The following is a 15068-nucleotide window of genomic DNA, read 5'->3' on the forward strand; positions in this document are numbered from 1 at the left end:
TGTGACAGATGTCACGTGTGCACACACAGGCGAGCACGCCGAGTGCAGGCACACATGCGTTAGTGCACGAGAACATGTCATGTGCGTGCACACGTGTGTAGTGTGTGCAAGTGTGTGTGTGAGTGACAGCGACGTGGGATGGGCGGTAGAATGAGTAGAAACAACGTGTGGTGACGGTGAGCTGAGAATTCCCGCCACCAGCTCCCACACCAGCCACGCGTCCCCTTCCCTTTCTAGAGCACCTGCCGGCTGCCCAGGGCAGTGGGAGGGTGTGGGCCCCAGGGGTGGCCTGCGTCTGGGGCCACTTAGCCTCCCTGCCTCAGTTTCCCCCATGCTGGCATCAGAGGGGGCTGACGTAGCGCTCTGTGGGCGTCTGTCGTGTCTGCAGCTCTAGCGGGTCCTGGCTCTAATCCCTCAATCCTAGAAGCAGCTCTGAGGGCGTTCTCACTACCGTCTGTCCCGGACGGGGGACACGAGGCTCTCGGCGTGTCAGGGTGTACCCAGGGTCCCACGGGCAGGGTGAGAGTCGCAGCCATTCAAACTCGGGTCTCTCTGACTCTCGAGCTGAGCTCTCCCCGCTCCAGTCCACGGACACCGCAGATCCAAATCCCAGCCTCTCGCGAGCACGGAGCACGCGGCAGCTGCCCTCCACGGCCTCCCTCCCTGAAGCGCGGCTCCCCCGCTTCCTGCCGGGCCGGCCCGAGCTGTGGTTCCACATCTGGGCTGCGGTTCGGAGTGTGGGGGTCGCCTTTGCCCACTGGCTCAGCCTCCTCACAGGTAAGCTGGGAAGACTGCAGGACGTGGGCCCAGGTCCCCTGTGGGACGGGACACCAACAGCAAAGGAATGTGAGAAGGCCGAGCCCAGCTGGGGTATCTGGGCCGTGGGTGGGCGCCCCCAGGCTCCCCGAGTCCCGGGAGGGGTCTGGTTCCAGGGAACAGCACGTTTCGGAGGCTTCTATTTTTAGGTAGCTCTCGGCCTCGTGAGGTCCCCAGCGGTCACTCTGCTTCCAGGGATGACGGAAACACTTCCCCATCCAAGACCCCAGCACCCGCCGGCACTCCCTGTACCAGGAAACCAGGGACACAAGCCCCCGGGTGAGGGCTCCTCCTGTCCAAGGGAAGGGAGACAATTCAGAAGGATGAATGACCTCATCCTGCTACCAACTTTTAGTCTCAAAGACAAAGCTGATGTCAGCTCATATTTGCAATCTTTTTTCCTCTTTCCTGCAAAACGGCTCCTTCTGCTGGGAGAGCATTTGGCAATCAGCCCTGTCGTGGGCTTGCCAAGGCACAGCTCCACCACCGATAACATTTCTTAAGTCCCTACCAAGGGGCAGCGAGGGAGTGGCCTCGACCAGTGTCTCCCCCAGGGTGACTCTGAGGGGTGCTGCCTTTCTCAGAGCATGTCCTGGAGCTGTGCCCTGAGAGGGACACCTGGTGTGCCTTCCAAAAGAAATGGCAAAGCAGCAGAGTGCTTGGTCTTCTCCAGGGGTTGAAAGGGCCCTCGCGGGCTCCCAGCCGGACTTGTCTGGTAGAGAGGCTGGGGTCACGGTCGTGCCCACGGAGCAGAGGGTCCTGGTACAGATTCCAGGGAGAAAGCTGGACAGGGACGGGACGGGAGGCACAGGGCCCCCCAGGTGTGGCCGGCAGGGCTCTAAGTCTCCGCCCCGGAAGGGTGAAGCAGGGGTGCGAGCCTCATGGCATCACGGCCCAAGAGGCAGTGACGGCTGCCTGCGGCCACCACCGGGCGGGCTCGGGGTGATTCTGGAAGTGCACTGGGTCAGCGCGGCCCCCGAGCAAAGAATGACTTGGTCATGTCTCTCTGCGACCCGCAGGCGCAGTGCGCGTGGTGAAGAGGGGTCCACGGCACACCTTCCCGGGTCTGCCCGGGGATCCGAGCCCACCACCGCCTGCACGCGTGGCCATGTCACCACGGCAATGACGTCATCAAGAACCGTCTCTCTCAGGTTTGTGGGATGCAGCTGAGGGAGCCCTTCCCACCTTGCTCCCTCCTGCACTCCGGGGTCAGTGCGGACGGCTGGCTTTCTGTCTCCAGACCCTAGTCCAGCTGTCCTTGCAGGAAAACGTCACCGGCGAGCCGGGTACGTACTGAATGCTGACGAGCTAAGCTACCGGGCTGATGATTAGTCATTATGGTCCCGTATCTGCAATGGTACCTCTCACCTTCGCTTATGGGTGGGGGATGTCCCCCACGACCATCGCTGGGATGCGGGAGCCCTGGGGGCGCATGTTTACTCGGGGAAAAGAACACAGAACGTTCTTATCTCGTCACCTGTCCCTGGGCCAGGAAAGTGGGCCCCCCCACCGCCCCCGGCTCCCTCCATCCCAGCAGTATTGATCTTATTACTCATACTTTATAAATGAGAAAGCTATTCTTAAGAATGCAAACATTTGCTTTGTGGTGCCATTGTCTCAGCCCCACATCAGCTTCTCACCCTTGATATATGTCCATCGATTATTATTCTTGTCATTGTTCCGTGATGGGAGGGATCTAATGATGATTTACAGGAGCACAATTGCTGCGCCATAAACTTCTGTTTGCAATTAAAAAAAAGCATACTTCAGCTGGGAAAGGGCTCTCGGGGTGAGTACGATGAGGAAACCCAGGGGGGCTGCTGTGTTTTGCAAGGCCCCCAGAGACGGGCGCGGTTTCCCTGCACCCCCCGGGGAACAGAGTGGCTGTATGGGGGTCCTGGATCACATGGTTTTGCCTCCACCATCTTCTGAATGGGGTCCCTCCCCAGAGCTCACAGCCGGTCCCTCCCATATGGATGGCTCAGTGCACGCTCTCCCAGGGAGGTTGTCCTGAAAGGGGCAAGGGTGTGGCTATTCTGAACTCAGATTCTGGGACTCTTCATCCCATCGCCACCTATGGCCCCAGGCCAACCTGCCTGAATTCAAGCCAGACACTTAGATCTATGCTTCCCAAGTGTGAGTTTCCTCCTCTGCAAAGTGGGATTCCCAGCATCTATCTTGCAGGGTTGCTGGGCGTTTGTGAGATGGTAGGCCGCCTGCATAAGGACACTCAGCCCACAGCAAGTGCTCCCCAGGGACCACTCCCCGCCCCCGTGGGAGCCTGAACCGCCCCCCCAACCCTTGCATGATGATGCGCAGAGGTCCACCTCTCCCAGGGCTCACGGACTTTGGGGGTCTGCACCTACGCCGCCTTCCTGACCCTAACAGTTCCCTTCTCTTTCTGATGTGATCGCTGCTGCCACTCTCCTTGTCGTTGGCTGTTGGCGAGCTTGCTTGTGCCCTGGAGCCTTTTTAGGAGAGGAAACACTTTTGAAAAGCCTTGAGTAAACAACTCAAACCGTATCAAAGTCTGTCCTCAGAGAATTATCTTTATCTGGCTCTGTGCTCCACACTCCTTAGACATAAGGGACCAGGAGAAGCCTGGGCCATGCTGCCTTCCCTGGGGAGGAGGGGGCACCCACACTTCGGCGAGCTGCGCTGACCATCAGAAGGCCTCTCTGGTTGCCCACAGGTTTTGGTGGGCCGGGGGGCTTCTCTGATTCTCTCCCCCAATGTGCCCTTGGATCTCTGGGGCTGCCCCACTGTCCCTGGGACATGGTCTGGATCCATTCACCAGCCGTCCTGGGAGCTGTCCACACAGCAAGACTCCACGAGTTTGTAGACATTCAGGGTGGACTCACCCACAAGACCTATCAGCCTTGGCCCAAACTACCCACCCCCTCCTCCTGGGGTCTCAGCAGAGGGGCTCTGACCTTGCCTTTGACCCCAGGCACTCAGCAAGGATTTCAAGGGGGGCTGTCCCTTGCAATCTACATTCTGGACGCTTGGAAACTGGTGTTAGGTCCCAGCAAGGACCCTGAGTGGACAGTGCCAGGCCTTCGATTCGTCACGGCAGCTCCTCCTCACTGTTTCCTGCTCTCTTCTCTGCCCACCACTAGGACCCCAGGATCTGTTCTCGGGGTGGGGGGACACCACCAAAGGTGCTGACCACCTCCCTGGGACTGTTCACCCAAACCCAGCTCTGAACGTCATCTTCTCTCCCAACTTCAGCCGTCTGGAAATGTCAGCTGCTTTGGAGAAACAGACACTCACTCCCTCAGAGGACAAGATTCATCCTGTCTGATGTCCTTGTCCGCAGGGCAGAGCCTGGGATAAGAATGTGGGGGAGAGTGTTCATGTGGGAGGTGGTCCCTGGAATCAGGAGGGAGTGAGGAGGAAAGTGAAACCATGAGCAGGGAGAGGAGAGTCCGTGGGCAGCATCAGTGGTTGGGGGGGGTCTCCACTCCAGAGGGCAGGAAGTGGGGCAGCATCAGTGGTGGGGGGGGGTCTCCACTCCAGAGGGCAGGAACGGCTCCAGAGCTGCCCCTTGGTAGGGAGTGAGGTGGGCATTTGTGGGTCCAGGGGTGCCCCGGGGCTGTGATGCCCCCCCAGCTTTCAGGGCAAAACAGTTGGGAGAGACACAGCAGGTGCTGGAGGAGGGGCGGGCGGCGGCGTGGAGCTGTCCAGCGCGGCTGGGACGACTGGGCGGCAGGAGAGACGCGCCCTGCCTCAGCGGGGTTTCCTGCTCGCCCCAGGGAGACTCGTCGTCCACAAATTCATGCCTGTGAGCTTTGCTTTCTGTTTTATGTCACCAAAAAGTGTTGTGTTTCATTGTCCATACATACATATATAGTTGCGTTTTGTAGCTAAGCAGAACTCGTTGCAGTGAGAGAAGCTGATTTTAAGTCGCCAACCCCTGCTCGCTTCTCCCCACTGGCTTTAGATCCTGTTGAAAGAAGAGTGAAGAAGAAAAACAAAAGGGAAAAACGCACCACAGAGGCGAGATCACAAGTGGGATGACAGGAGATGAGATGTTCCAACAAATTTCTGTAGAACGTAAAGTAAGTGTGGCGGAGAGGAGAGCTGGGGCGCAGAGAGAATCCGTCCGTCTGTCCTGGCGCACCCGTCCTCCCGCCCTCTCCCAGCCCTTGGACAGCACCTGCAGCAGGCGTACGAGTGTAGGATTCTTTACAACTGGACGGACTTCTCCCAGAAATTCAGAATAATGCCTTTTCAGTCTGGCATGCAGCCTCGATGCTAGGAAGGCTCTCCCTTGGGCGGCAGAGGACCCTCAGAGAACAAAACCTCTCATTTTCATACCGTCGCAATCATATACATACACTTAATGTTTTAAGAACTCTTATTTATCTTCTGGAATCAACCTAGGAATAAAGCCCAGAAGACTTAATTACGGCTTCGAGATAGAATGCCGATGGTAGCGTTCCTCGCAGTGTAAAAATAAAATTGTAATTGGTAAAAGGGATCGGGAGGGTGGAGGAGGGGAGGGAGACATCCATTTGCTGCCCACGATCTGAGTAGTGGAAGATCAAGAGATACTTTTAGACTTGGTGGAAGGAATGAAATGTTTCACCGGGATTTAAACAGGTGAGTGACAGAAGAGCTGAAGGCAATAATGTCGCTATCCTCTCGCGTCAGGAGTAGTGAGAAGCAGCAGAACTGGGGCAGCCTCACTTTTCATAATGCGTAATCCACAGGTAATTTCTGAAGCTGAGAAACTGAGAACCAGAGGTTGCATCAGCTCCGATAGACAAGGTTATTCTGTGTAACGAACAACCTGGAACATCTCAGTACTGTGATACAATGAAACTTATTACCGCAGCCGGTAATCCTGGGCCCCAGGGGTAGGCGCCCCCTCCCCGGGGAGGGAGGAGAAGCTTGGGTTCAGGGTCTGCATTGCTGATGGGGAATGTTAGCGGCCACGGGGATGGGATCCGGGGATGAAAAGCGTGACTTGGCATCCTTTCTGATGCAGAATTCCTCAGATTTTGTGATGTCGTGTTCTGCCACACCCCAGCTCACAGGTTTGCAGACCGGGCTGGACCCTAGTTTTGTTGTGACTGTGCAGCTGAGAGGAGTTTTTACATTTTTAAATGGTTGGGAAAAATCAAAAAGTAAACGGTATTCCATGACAGCTGAAAATCATACGAAGTTCAAATTGCGGCGTTCGTAAAGTTTGATTGGAACGGAGCTGGGCTCCCAGGTTTCCATAGTGACCGTGGCTGCTCTGCAACATGAGCGGGAGGGGCGTCGTCTCGGAGGAGACACGAGGACCAAAAACCTGCAGTATTTCCGTCTCGCTTTGCAGGGGGAATTTGCCCTTCCTTGTCCTGGATGAGCTTTGGGGCTTAGCATCTGTTTGGCCCTCCCTGTTCACACCAGGATTCGTTCATTCGTTCACTCCTTCATCCAGCAGACAGTCAGTTAGCACTGACTTTGTGAGCAAATGTTCCCCCGGGGCTGCTGGGGGTCAACGATAACATGTGCTCCCTGCCCTCAGGGACAGTGATTACGAACTTGCCCTTTGAAGGACCCCTTGGACTCAAGGCTGGTCGATGTCTGGGCAAGGGGTCTCACCCAGGCTCTCTGTTTGGCCCTCTAGGGTGAGTTTAGCCTGATATTAAACCTTTCTCTTCCTCCAAAGAGGAGCATTACCCCTGGGGGTGCAGTGGGTCAAGTTTTCCTCTGAGGATCTCAGAGACCCAGGGGTCCCAGGCTGTCTCTCACTTACTATAAGGCCCCTGAGCTCATGAGATGAACCAGTACAGCCCCCCTTCGATGTACAGGCATGCCTTGGTTTATAAATTTTCCATGGAGTGTTCATGCACAGCTGGGGGAGAATAGACCGTCATGGTCAGCCTCGGTCCCGCTGCCCTGTATGATTTTAACCTTGGCTTTGCAGGGAGAACTCCTGAGAAGGAGCCCCCTGTGGGCTGCGATCTCCCTGGGGGTTTGACGCTCACAGAGTGGGCGGCCGGGCTGCTGGCTGCCCTCCCCCAGCCCGGAGCGGGGACACTCCTGGGGGCGGGCGTTCTGCCTCCGCACCCGGCCCGACGCCATCTGGGCATAGGTCCCCCTTCGTGAGACCAGTCTCCCCAGACCTGGATGGCCCCCCGGTTCCTCTCCTTTACCCTTGAAAGAACATTGAGGATAGAACCAAGGTATCTGTGCTTTGATTCGGGCTGTGTCTTCTCTGGGCAGGAGGGGAGAGAAAACTGGTTTTCAGATATAAACGGATGGTTTTGTGTGATGTTTCGCTCCTCAGCAAAGCCCTTTCTGAGGTGCAGTCTCCGTTTCCAGGGGTATCTCTGACCACCCTTTGCAATCCCACATTTTCCCACTCCCCGTGGCTGACCCAGGCACCCACTGTGCCCCAAACCTGCCTCCCCATGGCGACCTCACATGGCAACATGTCCCCCAGCCTGGAGGGCTGTTTCTTGTCTTCATCCCATCCAGCAGAACACAGCGCCACTCCCTTCACGCCGCCGTGCCCGGCCTGCCGCACTGTCCTCTCCTTGACACTTCTGGATGCCGGCGTAGCTCAGCCGAGCGGCACAGCCTGCGTTCTGGGGGCTTGCTTTCCCGGGCACGAGGCTGTCCGGCCAGTGGGGCTGTGGCTCCCGCACTCGGCATGAGCAAGCCTCTTCTGCGCCTTTCCCCCAACGGTCCATTTGCTTGGCCCCAAACCCCAAGAAGGTTGAAAACAAGGCAAGAGTGGACCTAAGAGCCATCTGAAGTGAATCGCTTTAAGCAGTGGACCTCCCCACGCCCCTTCTGGGACTCTCCCCTCCAGCAGCCTGGAGGCAAGGGGCACACCTGGTACCTGGGAGGGGAGGAGCCAGAGGCTGCATTGCCCGCCTCAGGCCCCAGGTAACGGCGCTCTGGCTGCGGGCTGGGGCACATGGGTCAGCGACTTTCCTTCCACCTCCACCGGCCGTACTGACACACGCGGAATCATTCTTTCCGCTGTGTGTCCGCGGCTACCGACGGGTGCTCACGAGTGGTCTCCGTCCCGCTTCCCATTCTTAGCTCCACAGCCGTGCATCCCTGAGACTCTGTTCTCGGTGCTTTGGACCCCTGGCCCTGTTCCATGTGGCCGCATGACAGTCTCCCAGCCTGGACTCAGAGCAGCCACCGAGCCCCACAGAGCAGTGCCGTCGCTGGAGGAGCAGCATCAGACACGCCGTCCTCCTGGCCGGCAATCGCATATATTTTATTTACAGCTTCACATTTCCTTAGTTCAGAGGATAATGTTATTTTTGTCCTGAAAATTCAGCCTCCCTATTAATAACAAATGCGAACCGGTGGCCATATCCTGCCGCTGTTCCGTGCTCAGATCGATGACAGGATGCCGCTTCTGCTGTGTGCGTGTTTTCTTTACTGATGAAACATTCTGTTTAGGTGTGTTTGATGCGGCTGAGGCGCGCTTTGCCCAGAGAGCTCGAGAAAAGTCCCAATAGCTTCTATTCCCCTGGTTTCGTTACCACCAAGCACAGATGATTCACAGGCATTTCAGAGCCGTCTTCATAGAATGAGGATTTTGGAGGTTCAACAAGATGTTCAGATCATCGGCTCCAGCTGCCTCGAGGTACAGATAAAAAGAACGGAGGCCCGGGGAGCTTAGAGGCTTACGGTCAGCAGCCGGTCAGCAGCGTTGCTGCTGAAAGCCCGGCACCCTCTCCTCGATTTGACATTCCCTCTGTGCTGATGCTTCCTCTGCAAACACACGGGTTCATGGAATTGGCCGATGTCCTCCTTTGGAATCTGTTCGTGGGACCCCAAGCCCCTGCTGACGTCAGCGACGCAGAGCCAGCGAGCCGAGAGGGAACCGTGGGCATGACCTGCATTCCCATCGGCCCGGTCTTCGCGGGGTCGGGGAGCAGCTCCTTCCTTTCCCTATTGGTTAGCTCAGAGCAACTTTTCCTCTGGAAATCGCCCAGCAAACTGTGCTGTCACCGGCACTGGCGACTCATCTGTGCACGGGGCTGGAACTGATTGGCGGTGCTGTGGCATCGGGAGTGGCGGGGGGGAAGCATACGACCGTGCTTGAAGAATCAGATCGGACGCCCGGGAAAACAGCAGCCCCCGTGCCCTCCCAGACCCTTTCTTTGCACAATTCAAATAGGAAGCAATCTTGGAGTAATCTGAAAATCTGCACAGGCCCGCCGCGGCTACCTGGAGCGAAGGCGTATCGACCTTGCGCTGCCTCATTGATTTCATGTCACCTCTGTGATTTAATCATGTTCTCTTCCCTGTGTGCCCGCGGTCCGTCTTCTATTGTCTGCCATGAAGCAGCCAAAGCCTTCCAGCCTCTGAGCTGGTCCACCTGACTTTGTTTTCCGTTCGCATCGTTTTCAAGAAATGATTAAACTGCCCGGGGTAGCACATTGGCCAAGGGTGTCACATGGGATGCAGGATGTCTTGTGGAATCTCATGTCGCAGCCTCGGTGCCCGGCCGCGGTGCAGGGGTGGGTCAGGGGCAACGGAGTAGAGCGTCTTCTCTTCGGCTCTGCCACAGCAAGTACCTGCTTCCTGCGTGATGCTTTTAGCTCCCCTCCTCCTCTCGGTGGGGGCTGGGCACGCACGGCCACTGTTGACCGCATCAGCAGTGGGCTCGGGACACAGCACAAAGCCTATCCAGAAGCAAACGCTCACTTGGACTGAGGAGTATTCCAAAGAAAGTCTTTGAGATGTACTTTGGGTTAAAATGGCTTTAATTCCCGGGGTGACTTTGATGCACTGTGCCAGCATGTCAGCCACAAGGGCTGTGGCGAGCAGGCAGGTGACGGTGGCAGAGCTGGGGGGACGGCCCTGGCCCTGGCTTTCTGGTGGCAAGAACCTCCCATGAGCTCTGGCCCTCGCTCCATCTGTGCTTTCCATCCGCGTGTGGCAGAGGACGGGACTGTGAGACTCTCAAGGACCTGCTTCTTGGTGTAGGTGATGGTGAGGTCTCATTTGGAATCTCCATGATTAGAGAATTTAAGAATTTTAAAACAGTGCTTTTTTCTTTTTTAAAGAAAGTTTTGCTTTTATTTTTTTAGAAGATATATATATATATCTTCTCCACATATATGTATACATGGAGAGAGAGAGAGGGGAGAGAGAGAGAAGACAGAGTTCTCTATGAAGGCTGGTAGGGACCCACATAGGCATCAAGACCCCCCAAAATGTGGTTAACCCCGACTGTCGGAGACGGACCGTATAGGCACCTGGATCGTATGCCCGCTCAGACCATGCCTCTCTGAGTACTTGAGCACATGGTACTGCTGCCTTCTCGATTCCATCCCCCGAGATCAGGATCAGATGGTACTTACACGTTGAACAAAAGTTTAAGCCCCTGCCCTAAACCCTTTGTAAGAATCACTTCGCAGAATAAGTTGCATTAAAGAGGGAATAAAACTGAGACTTACGTTTAGTTTGTATTGATGGAACCCCATCTATCAGGTCTCAGGGGAGTGGTTGAAGCTGTATTCGTGAAAATTTATGGTGTTCAATTCATTCATCACCATTCAGGAAAAATGCAAAGAACTATGTTGGTTACTCAAAAAGTTAAGAAAGAGGTAAAGACTAGAAGTGCAAACACAAAGCCAGAAAAAACAGGAAAAGCAAATGATATGCCCAGAAGTTAATTAATTAGAAAGCAGAGGGATAGCCAACGGGATTATAGATCCATGAACTGGTTGGTTGGAAAATCGTGATGAAAGTGAAGACATCCAAATAGTCAAATCAGAAAGAGAAAACACAAATACACAGCGTGAGAAATGGAAAAAGAGTCAAATCAAAAAGAGAAAACATAAATACACAACATGAGAAATGGAAAAAGAGGTGTGGAACAGCAGATGAAATTATTAAAGAGTGAGCATGAAAATGGACATGATCATAATGTTTGTAAAGTGTAGATTTTGATAAATTTCATTATTTTCTGGGATAATAAACACTGGCAAAACTGGCCCCATAAGGCATTTCAGGTGTGAAGAGATTGATGTTCTTGGAATAAACTAAATATTTTGAAAGAATTACCTCCCAGTCAAGAAAACGTTAAGTCTAGGACGTAGACCAGTTTTAGTGGCAAGTTCTTTTTGAGAGAGAGAGAGCACGTGCAAGCCAGGTTGGGGAGGGGCAGAGGAAGAGGGAGAGAGAATCCCAAGCAGGCTCCATGCCCAGCATGGAGTCCAACATGGGGCTCGATCCTAGGATCCTGAGATCATGACCTGAACTGAAGTCAAGAGTCGGACACTTAACTGACTGAACCACTCAGGTGCCCCAGTGACAAGTTCTTTTAAACTTGTAGGAAAGAGATAATTTTTTTAAATAGACTTTATTTTTCAGAGAAGTTCTAGGTTCCTAGTGAAATTGAGGGTAAGTTACAGAGATGTCCCATAGACCCCCTGCCTGTATATGTGCAGAGGCTCTCCCGTATCAACCCCTCTACCAGAAGGTAGGTTTGTTAGAACTGAAGAACCTGCACAGGCCCATCGTCATCAGCCAAGGTCCGTAGTTCATACTGGGGCTCACTCTTGGTGCCTTCTCTGGGTTCGAACAAACAGGGCATTACATGTGCCTCCATTCTGGTATCTGCATTTTCACTGCCCTAAAACCCTCTGTGCTCTGCCTGTTCCCCTCCCGGCTAACTCCTGGCAACCACCATGCTTTTTACTGCCCTCATCGCTTTGCCTTTTCCAGAACGCCATAGAGTTGGAATCGCACAGCATGAGATTTTCCAGATCGGCTTCTTTCACTTGGTGATATGCACTTAAACTTCCTCCATGCCTTTTTATGGTTTGATAGCTCATTTAGTTTTAGAGCTGAATAATATTCTATTGACTGAGTGCGCTACGGTTTACATTTCCATTCATCTGTTGAAGGACCTCTTGGTTGCTTACAAGCTTTGTCGATCAAGAATAAAGCTGCTTATAAATGTGTGTTTGCAGGTTTTTGTGTGACGTAAGTTTTCAGCTCATTTGGGTAAATACCAAGAAGCACAATTCCTGGATCGTATGGTAAGAATATGGTCTGTGTTTCAAGAAACCATCACATTTTCTTCCAAATTGGCTGCACCATTCTGTATTCCCACGGAGGTAGGGATGAGGGTCCCCCGGCTCCACATCCTTGCCAGCATCCCGCGTTGTCAGTGTTCTGGATTCTGGCCATTCCCACAGGTGTCCGGTGAAAGCTCTTGTTCTGGAAGAGATGGTTCTCATGTTGTTTTGTGTTTGTGTGTCCACAGACAAAATTAAAAATCTCCCGAATTCATTTTACTAAGCTCACATAATTTTTATTAAAGAATGATTAGCATAATGATTTGACCAAATCAGTGTGAATAATATGACCAAAATAGTATGAGATATTACAGACCAGTATTACTTACGCATACAGCTGCATTATACTGTAAACAAAATACTACAGAATCAAATCTAGCAGAGTACGGAGAGAATACGACACTTTGATTTCAGAAACAAGTTGATGGCTTAGTAGAGGATACTATTAATGTACTTTATGACATCAACAGGCTTAGAGAGAAAAATGTTCATCTGGATAAATTTCTAAGAGACTCCATTGATGATAAAAAAAAAGGCTTTTAGCAAATTAGGAATAGAATGACTCTCCTTTAACTTGGTAAATATTTTGTCTTTTAATCTAAAACTTAACATCCGACATTAGGGGGAAACAATCAAGAAATGTCTATTAAACTTAAAAATGAGTCAAGAGAGCTCATTTTCCTACTTTAACATTGCTCTACCAGTTTCAGACAATGCAATTAGACAAGAAAAATATAAGAAATAGTATATATCCCCCAAAGACAAATTTTAAAAAATTATTGTAACTTGTTGATGATTTGATTGTCCATCTACAAAACCTCAAGAATAAATTGAAAATACCGTTTGAACTATTGAAACAATTTGTACTAAGGTGGCAAGTTACAGTATAAAAATACTACCTAACAGGTGTTCTACATTTTGGCAATGACTAGTTTGAAAATTTAAGGGGAGGAAAGATCATATTCATTATAGTATATAAAGTATCTTGGAATAAATTTAAGAAATGTACAGAACACATACAACATTTTTTTCCATTTAACTAAATAGAAAGATATGCCACGTTCCCAAATATGAAGGCTTAATATTATAAGATATAGTCTTCTTTTTTTTATTATTATTATGTTCAGTTTGCCAATGTATAGTACATCATTGGTTTTTGATGTAGTGTTCAATGACTCATTAGTTATGTGTACTGCTGGTCTTCTTATAACTAATTTAAGAAATATAATGTGGTCCTAACCAAAATCATGTCAGGATATTTTTGGAACTTAACTAAGTGATTCTAAATTAGAAAAATAACAAATAGGTAGAAAAAGGCAAACATTTATGGGAAAGAAAATTAATGGTGTATTTGTTATATCAGATTAAATGTATCATGGAGACATGTTAAATCATATATTATGAAAAAGTTAGATCAACACAAAAAAAAGAGAAAACTAGGAAACAAACCCAGCATTTTAAAATAATTTAGTATATGATAATATGTTCATTTAACATTAATGGGAAAGAATGGGTTGTCCTGTGAATAATGCCGCTGGGCACAGGGTTACTGTCTGGAGGAGTTGGGGTTCTTTCCATCAGACACCAACATAGATTTCAAGGTGTTTAATAATCCCATGGGAAAAACAAGCAGAAAAGAATTGGAGAGAGAAAAAAAAAAACCAGACTAATCGTTACCTGATCTTAGAATGGAGAAGGTATGAAGTCCCATATTTATAGTTGTGACTATATTAAATTTAAAATAAATGCAAATTAAAATTAGTATCTCAAGTTAAAATGCAAACAAAATTTACTAGCAAAAGAACCCACATACGACAGACAAAGAGTTAAAATCTTTAAATATATAAATGTCCCTGAGGTTCAGTATGAAAAAGTCGAACATCTAATGAGAAAAATGAGCAAATGTCATTAATAGACAATTTTCAGAAGTTAGACAAATGACCAATAAGAGTAAGCTAAGTATTCAGTCCCACTAGTCACTTATCAAATAATTTACAGTTAAGTGAAAAAAAAATTAATGGTCAGATTTGCAGAGGTAGAATAATAATAAGTTAACAGCCAGCCCCGAGCTGGCAGAGACCTCAGTGACACAGACGCCCCTGTGGGCGCTGTGCGTAAGCTGGCACACTCTCCGGGAGCGGATTGTACTACTTTTTATCAAGATTTTACTGCTTAAACCCTGTGACCAAGAAAGAAAGAAAGAAAGAAACAAACAAACCTCTCCCAGGAATGTCTCCTAAAGAAACCGTAGAAAAGCTACGTATGATAATTTTTATTTCAAGGTTGTGGATAATACCCAAAGATTGGAGACCATGTTGATAGCTTAAATAGGGGATTGTCCAATAAAGGAAGTCCTATTTCTGTAGTGAAATACTGCTGTCCCGATCTGGAAGGATGTCTAGTGGGTTGGGAAAGTTGCCTAGTGTAATGATAGGTGACAGAAAGGATGCCACCTGTAAGAAGTCTAATAAGCCCAATATTGCAAAAAAAGTGTTTTATATATACATGTATTAAGTACAGAAAATAGTCATTGCTGAGCCTCTGTTGGAAGAATTAAGGGAGATTCAGAGCTACCCTTCTGTATCTTCCAAATTCTATGCTATGAGCACGCATGATTAGTAGCAGTGGTATTCTGAGTCGCCTCCCTGCGTGGAGCCCAACTCAGGGATTGAACTCACAACCCTGAGATCAAGACCTCAGCTGAGGTTGAGTCTGATGCTTAACCAACGGAGCCACCCAGGCGCCCCAAGCCTGCATTAGTCAGAATCAGCAGCGAGAGGGGAACGTCGCGAGGCCAGAAGCAGGGCTCTGCAGACTGACACGGAGCAGGCGGCGCTCGGCGAGTTCCTGGCACCCGCAGTGAGCTCAGCCGCTCAGGCCTCCGCTCCATCCCGACAAACGAGCAGCGGGCCGGTGCTTCCCTGGTGACACCACAGAGAGCTCCCGAGCTCGCCGGCCGACGAACCCGGCAGATTGCTCCGGGGAATCCCAGCCGGTGTCGTGCAAGAGTGAGGGCCAGCCCCTGGCATGTGGGGGTCGAGGACGGGCCTCGCTTCCCTCCTCCTGTTTCCAGCCCTGGCGATGGACGGGTCCTGGGCTCAGGGGCCGGCCCCTGGCATGTGGGGGTCGAGGACGGGCCTCGCTTCCCTCCTCCTGTTTCCAGCCCTGGCGATGGACGGGTCCTGGGCTCAGGGG

Source organism: Enhydra lutris, unplaced genomic scaffold (genome assembly GCF_002288905.1).
Source record: "Enhydra lutris kenyoni isolate GAN:26980312 unplaced genomic scaffold, ASM228890v2 scaffoldscaffold37, whole genome shotgun sequence".
Classification (NCBI taxonomy): Eukaryota; Metazoa; Chordata; class Mammalia; order Carnivora; family Mustelidae; genus Enhydra; species Enhydra lutris.